We start from the raw sequence: 8,274 nt of genomic DNA, 5'->3' as shown, positions 1-8,274 counted from the left end.
TCTTACTAGGTCATGATGTATAATCTTTTCTGCTATATTGTGGGATTTGACTTGTTACTATTTTGTTGAGAATTTTCTGTACTTTTTCATGAAAATGTGTGTTCTATAATTTAAAGATCTTGTGATATCTTTGTCTGATTTTGGTATCAAAGTAATGTTGGCCTCATAGATGGAGTCAAAAATGTTTTCTTCTCTTTCTACAATTATTTTCTTCTTAAGAATTTGAAATAATTGGCCTTAATTCTTTTTAAAATTTTTAATTGGAGCATAATTGCTTTAAAATATTATGTTACTTTCTTCCATACATCAAAATGAATCAACTATAAGTACACATGTCCCCTCCCTCTTGAAAAATATAGAACACTTAACAAATAGGCAGGCCATCCTATTGCAGGGAGCAAGATAATCTTCTTTGTATTATTCCAGTTTTAGCATATGTGCTGCCAAAACAGCATGATCTTAATTCTTTCTTAAATCCCTGGTAGACTTAACAGTTGAAGCCATCATCACTATCAGGTCTTAGGTGTTTTTTTTTTGTTTTTTTTTTTTTTTCAGAAACTTTAAAAATTACAAATTCAATCTCTTTTTTATTTTTTAATTTTTTTTTATTTTTTAAGTTTTAAAATCTTTAATTCTTACATGCATTCCCAAACATGAACCCCCTCCCACCTCCCTCCCCATAACATCTTTCTGGGTCATCCCCATGCACCAGCCCCAAGCATGCTGCATCCTGCGTCAGACATCTCTTTGCTCATTAGAGTTCCATTCAGATTTTCGATTCCTTGCTGAATCTGTTTCAGTAGTGTTATAGGAGTTGGGAGTATGGCTATCACTTCAAGATAATCACTTTGTTTCACTTGATATATGCCCAGTAGGGGAATGACTGGGTCATACGGTTCAGCTCAGTTCAGTTCAGCCGCTTAGTCATGTCTGACTCTTTGTGACCCCATGGACTGCAGTATGCCAGATTCCCAGTCCATCACCAACTCCAGAAGCTTGCTCAAATTCATGTCCATCAAGTTGGTGATGTTATCCAACCATCTCATCCTCTGCTGTCCCCTTCTCCTCCTGCCTTCAATCTTTCCCAGCATCAGGGTCTTTGCTAATAAGTCAGTTCTTCAGATCAGGAGGCCAAAGTATTGGAGTTTAATCTTCAGTATGAGTCTTTCCAATAAATATTCAGGACTGATTTCCTTTAGGATGGACTGGTTGGATCTCCTTGCAATCCAAGGGACTCTCAAGAGTTTTCTCCAACACCACAGCTCAAAAGCATCAATTCTTTCTTGCTCAGCTTTCCTTGTAATCCAACTCTCATATCCATACATGACTACTGAAAAAAAAAAAAAAAAAACCTTTGACAAGAAGGATCTTTGCTGGCAAAGCAATATCTCTGCTTCTTAATATGCTGTTGAGGTTGGCCAGAGATTTTCTTCCAAAGAGCAAGTGTCTTTTGATTTCATGGCTGCAGATTTCACCATCTGCAGTGATTTTGGAGCCCCAGAAAATAAAGTCTGTCATTGTTTCCATTGTTTCCCCATCTATTTGCCAGGAAGTGATGGGACTGGATGCCATGATCCTATGTTTTGAATGTTGAGTTGTAAGCCAGCTTTTTCACTCTCATCAAGAATCTCTTCAGTTCCTCTTCAGTTTCTGCCATAAGGGTGGTGTCATCTGCATGTCTGAGGTTATTGATACTTCTCCCAGCAATGTTGATTCCAGCTGTGCTTCATCCAACCCAGCATTTCTCATGATATACTCTGCATATAGGTTAAATAAGCAGGGTGACAATATACATCCTTGATGTACTCCTTTCACAATCTGGAATCAGTCTGTTCCAAGTTGGGTTCTGACTGTTTCTTCTTGACCTTCATATAAGTTTATCATGAGGCAAGTAAGGTGGTCTGGTATCCCCATATCTTAAAGAATTTTCCACAGTTTTTCCAGATCTACACAGTCAAAGGCTTTGGTGTAATCAATAAAGAAAAAGTATATGTTTGTCTGGAATTCTCTTGCTTTTCTATGATTGAGCAGATGTTGGCAATTTGATCTCTGGTTCCTCTGCCTTTTCTAAATCCAGCTTGAACATCTGGAAGTTCTTGGTTCATGTACTGTTGAAGCCTGTCTCGGAGAATTTTGAGCATTACTTTGCTAGTGTGTTAGATGATGAATGCAATTGTGCAGTAGTTTGAACATTCTTTGGCATTTCCCTTCTTTGGGATTGAATGAAAACTGACCTTTTCCAGTCCTGTGGCCACTGTTGAGTTTTCCAAATTTCCTGGCATATTGAGTACAGCACTTTCACAGCATCATCTTTTAGGATTTGAAATAGCTTAACTAGAATTCCATCACCTCCACTAGCATTATTCTCAGTGATGCTTCCCAAGGCCCACTTGACTTTGTATTCCAGGATATCTGGCTCTAGATGAGTGATCACACTATCATAGGTATCTGGGTCATGAAGATTTTTTCAATTGAAAATAAAGTTCTGACCAATTTTTTCCCTAATCTTGGCATTATAATTAATTGAATATTTTAATTACTCATTTATATGATTAAGATCAGTTTGAACAGCACTTATAGCAAATTCTACATATATATTGGGCATCACATGCATACAAAAGGGGAAAAGAAAGAAGGAAAGAAGGGACATATGGGAGAAAGAAAGGGAGGGAGAGGGGGGCAGGAGGAAAGAAGGGAGAATTCTGATGATGAATAACTAATAAACAACATGTAACTGTTGGACTCTAATTGCAATCTCAGAACAAATATTGGTTCTTTGAGTAGGACCAAAAATCTGATTACATTTCACTATATTAACTGTCAGTTGAGATGCATGTTCTTAGAGAACAATGTGATTCTTACTGATAATGACATAAAAAAAGAAATGATGATTTTTAAATAGGACACAATTTTTCAGTCATTATTGAAATGATTATGAAGAAAAGATATTATTAAGACTATTGATACTACTTTTAATGCTAAAAATAAAACTTATTTTAAAATAAAAATTAAATAGTGAATTTTTCTTAAATGGAAAGTAAGAAGTGTTCTAGTGTTTCTCTATTGTGTCTTACCATGGTCCATACTTTGTGATAATGGAGAAAAAAAGCAAATAGCCCATAGGAGAAAAGTTAAAATAATGAAAAATCTTGCCTTGATAATTTAAATTAAATGTATTATTTTGTATAAAGTTAAAACTTTATAAGAAAGTGCAAGGTGATTTGAAAGGATTATCTGTAGATATTATTTAAAATAACTGCTTACATTTTAGCAGTGTAATGTTTTATGGAACATTTGAAGCAAATTTCTGATACCATACATATCACTTTCATGGGCTTTTCAAGTGGAAGTGAAGTGATGTGAAACTCGCTCAGTCGTGTCCAACTCTTTGCGACCCTATAGACTATATAGTCCATGGGTTTCACTAGGCCGGAATACTGGAGTGGGTAGCCTTTCCCTTCTCCAGGGAATGTTTCCAACCCAGGTCTCCCGCACTTGCTGGTGGATTCTTTAGCAGCAGAGCCACAAGGGAAGCCCAAGTACTGGAGTGGGTACCCTATCCCTTCTCCAGTGGATCTTCCCAACCCAGGAATGGAACTGGGCTCCCCTGCATTGCAGGTGGATTCTTTACCAAATGAGCTATGGAGCTAGTGGTAAAGAGTTTGCCTGCCAATGCAGGAGACATAAGAACCGCATGTGCTATCCCTGTGTGGGGAAGATTACCCTGGAGGAGGGTGTGGCAACCCACTCCAGTATTTTTGCCAGGAGAATCCCATGGGCAAAGGAGCCTAGCAGGCTGTGATTCACAGGGTTGTAAAGGTTCACACATAACAGAAGCGAATTATGCATTTTACTTTTGTTTATTGTTATGTTATTTTGCTTAGGATTGATTTTATGAAAATTGACACTGATTGCTAACAGTAAGTTTACAATTTGCTTTTTAGTTATATGGGGCTCCAAGTGATGATGTGTGTTAATTCAGGTGCAGTAATCTGATAGTGAAAGGATACAGAATGGAAAAAATAAAATAGTGGCCTTAAGCTCTTTGTGCAGATTATTCATAAATATAATTTGAAAGGTCTGATTTCCTCTTTATCGCCCCCTTCAGAAAAACTCTCTATTTAAAAAGAGTTAAGCATCTTAAGGGAAATGTATTTTTATTCTTTACCAAAATCAAATTAGTTTTCAGGCAATTATTCACCACAATTTAACAAAATTGTTACAAAATATCTAACCATCAGCATATATATTGCATTTCATGTGTTCTAAAGATCTCTTCAGCAGCAAGGAAGGAAAATTGCTTATTTTGTTTAGATTGCATCAATCAACAAAGTCAAGATTCTGATAGAAATTTACTATTTATCCTATCACAAAATACTTTGGAAGATTAATACCACTTAATAAGCCTCAATAAAGGTAGGCTCCTACACCCATGAAGTTGTGTCAGGCAGTGATAGCTTCAAACCTTTTCCCCAGCGGAACAGATGTGGAAAATAGATCCTCACAAAATTTAAAAAAAAAATGTTTCATATTCTGATATCAGTAGATTAATTCCAGATTTGCTTCCAGTTCAAAACAATTTGGGAGTGCTCTGGTATCTTCAATAACATCAAATTATTTATTAAGATGAATCATGGAGTAAAAGTCTCCTTGCTTCTTTCACTGTTGTTATAAGCTGCTCAGTGAAGCTGAACAGTAATGAACTATGAATAGCAAAACAAATATGAATGATTTGTACTTGATTAAAACAAATCTGTGGCAACCAGAAACAAAATGCAATACAAAAATATTATACCTTTGGATATGTAAAACCATGTCATTGAAAAACTCATGGCTATCCCATAAAATAAACTTTATATCTGTGGTGTTGAGAAGTCATGTTTCATGTTACAGAATATCACACATCTGGGCATAAATGTGACTCTCCTGCATAATCTGTAATTCAAAATTATTTCTGTTCTATGTATATTTTAAACTACTATGGTACTGTGGCTCTTTTCTGTGGTAAACAATAAAATAAAATTCATTAAAAAGCTTCAAATTCTGGGTCTAGTGAATGTTTCATCCGATTATTTTCTCACTATTTTTTCAGTGTGCAATATGAAGTGTGATACATTAAAAAATGTAATATCCATATGAACGTTATGAAATATAGTAAAATGAGCACATGTGAACTCTCATATTTAAAAATTAGGTATCCCATGACCTTGAAACTACTTGTATGTTTCTGTTATCATCCTGTCTCTCTCATAAATTTTGTCTCTAACTTTTCCTTACTTACATTTTGACATTTCAATTTGATCTAATTTCAAATTTACAGAAAATTTCACAAAGGGTTATAGGGAATTCTTATGTATTCTTCAACCAGTTTTGCATATTGCTTACGTGTTCTTCTTTTTGATTACATATGCATGCATATCATTCTAAATAAACCATTTGAGGATAAGTTAAAGACACTGCGTATGCCATTAATCCTATATACTCTGTGTGTCTTTCTTAAGAATAAGGGCATTCTCTTAAATATCTACTGAACAATTATCAAAAGTGGAAAACAATATTGAAACAAAACTATAGTTAAATTCTGCCTATACCCAGATGTAATCAAGCATCTCAACAATGCATTTTATGATAATTTTCTCCTTATAATTATAAATTGAATCCTGAATCATTTTTTCTATTTAAGTGTCTGTTTTGCTTAATTTCCTAAACTTGTTTGTTTTTTTTTTTTTTTAGTATAGGCCAGTTATTTTGTAGACTACCTCTTAATTTATTTCTTCTTGATTAGATTTAATAATGTGTATATTTGTTAGGAGTTTCATAAAAGTAGTGTCTTTCTCAGTATCTCATATCAACATGCATTAAATAGTATTTTATTTCAGTGGTACTTTTCAATATGTTTTAAAGTTTGAACCTACTAGTTTCTAATGCACTATTACATTTACCCCTATTTAATTAATAAATATTTGGGGGGAAGTTACTTTGAGCATCTTTTTGCTCATTTTAATTTTATACCATGTATTGATGTTTTTATAACTCCTTTAAAATTAACTTCTATGTTTATTATTTACCATTGTACAACAAGAAAGAACATTCTTTCTCCCATTTATTTATTCCTTTAATCATGCATATAGTAATCTCATGGGTGCTTACTTTATCCAGGGATAATAAATAACTATTGATGTTCAATGTTCAAGTTCTTCCAGAAATGGCAACTCAGAACCACTGCAGACTAGCTCCTGTTTTATGGCCATGTTACATTATTATTTGAGAACTGTCTTGCTTTCTGGAATAGCATGATTTTTCAGGCTCATTTGCTATGTTTTCTGACTCAACACTGAAATCAGTATTTCCTCCAACGACTTTTAATTCTTTCAATAGAGGATGTTACTTAGAAACTGAATTATGAATCCCGGGTCCTCTCACTGTTACTCGCATGACACTACTTCTAGACAAACTTGAGTGTGGCCTCTCTCTCTCTCCCTCACACATACACACAGGCTCACTTCTTAATGATACCTCCATTTTCAATCCAAAAGTACACAATACCTTTTAGACTTTCCCTATTATATATTTATAACTTCCTTTTCTAACAGCAAGAAACCAGGAGCCCTTTGCTCTTAAATTATTTCTCATTCTTTGTGACCCCATGGACTGCAGCCTACCAGGCCCCTCCGTCCATGGGATTTTCCAGGCAAGGGTACTGGAATGGGGTGCCATTGCCTTCTCCGATATTTTCTCATTAACTCAAAGCTAAGAGTTGCAGAAGGTAATTTTAGTTCAGTTCAGTTCAGTCGCTCAGTCTTGTCCAACTCTTAGCAACCCCATTAATTGCAGCACACCAGGCCTCCCTGTCCATCACCAACTCCTGGAGTTCACGCAAACTCACGTCCATCGAGTCAGTGATGCCATCCAGCCATCTCATCCTCTGTCGTCCCCTTCTCCTCCTGCCCCCAATCCCTCCAAAATCACTGCGGATGGTGATTGCAGCCGTGAAATTAAAAGACGCTTACTCCTTGGAAGAAAAGTTATGACCAACCTAGATAGCATATTCAAAAGCAGAGACATTACTTTGCCAACAAAGGTCCGTCTAGTTAAAGCCATGGTTTTTCCAGTGGTCATGTATGGATGTGAGAGTTGGACTGTGAAGAAAGCTGAGCATCAAAGAATTGATGCTTTTGAACTGTGGTATTGGAGAAGACTCTTCAGAGTCCCTTGAACTGCAAGGAAATTCAACCAGTCCGTTCTAAAGAAGATCGGTCATGGATGTTCTTTGGAAAGAATGATGCTAAAGCTGAAACTTCTGTACCTTGGCCACCTCATGAGAATAGTTGACTCATTGGAAAAGAAGGTACTTTAAATAACAAAGTGTGAATCTTAAACATACATAATGTTAGATAACTAATCTACTTTTTTTATACAGAGTTTTTACATATGCCCATACCATAAATTTTCCCAGGCTGATTCTACATAAAAGAAGTTACTTCTGTGTTTTTTGTTTTGTTTTAACCAGAGACATTGCCTTTCATTCTTTCAGATTTTCATATAAATAGAAACATCCAGAAAGTAGTTTTTCATATCTGATTTTTTCTTTTTATACTGTGAGATTTACCCAACCTGTTACCTGCATCAGTAGTTTAGTGGTTTGTTTTATTGCTGAATATTAATATTCTATGATTGGTCTATCAAAATTTCTGTTAACAGCTTTTGAACTGCTTACCATCTAAGGTTCTTATAAAATTTCTAGTCTTTATATGGTCAACAGTGAATCCCTATGGAAAAGACTCTTAGTCATATGATAGGTAAATGTTTGATTTTGTAAGAATCTGATAGAATTTTCCAGTTTGTCATATTTCCTTCCTTCAGCAATGCTTGAAACTATTGGTGTTTTATAGGCTCAATGCATTTGCTGCAGTCAATCACATTTTAGCCATTCAGAAAAATGGTACCTCATAGAGATTAGCTTGCATTTCCCTAATAATGCTAGCAACACTCAGCACATTTTTATTTTATTGACTGTGTATATTTTCCATGATGAAGTCAATTCAAATATTTTGCCCGTTTTGTATTTTTTTGTACAGAGTTGTAAATATATATATATATATATATATATATATATATATATATATATATATATATGTATATACTGGGTACGTTTTGCTTTTCATACATATTATAATATTTTACTGTTGTTATTATTTAGTCACTAACTCATATCTGATTCTTTGTTACCCATGGAGTGTAGCCCACCAGGCTCCCCTGTTCATGGGATTTCCC

The 8,274-nt window shown here is 35.0% G+C and overlaps 1 non-coding gene across 1 annotated transcript; it reads right to left on the bottom strand.

Moving 5' to 3' along the window:
• Positions 1–349: 349 nt before the first annotated feature.
• Positions 350–454, bottom strand: LOC114116748 (U6 spliceosomal RNA). The gene has a single exon (XR_003590574.1). It is a non-coding gene; the product is annotated as a U6 spliceosomal RNA (small nuclear RNA).
• Between the last annotated feature and the right edge of the window lie 7,820 nt (positions 455–8,274).

The sequence above is a fragment of the Ovis aries genome, chromosome 10, assembly GCF_016772045.2.
Source record: "Ovis aries strain OAR_USU_Benz2616 breed Rambouillet chromosome 10, ARS-UI_Ramb_v3.0, whole genome shotgun sequence".
NCBI classification, from domain to species: Eukaryota; Metazoa; Chordata; class Mammalia; order Artiodactyla; family Bovidae; genus Ovis; species Ovis aries.
This window is presented reverse-complemented; position numbering and strand designations above follow the sequence as displayed.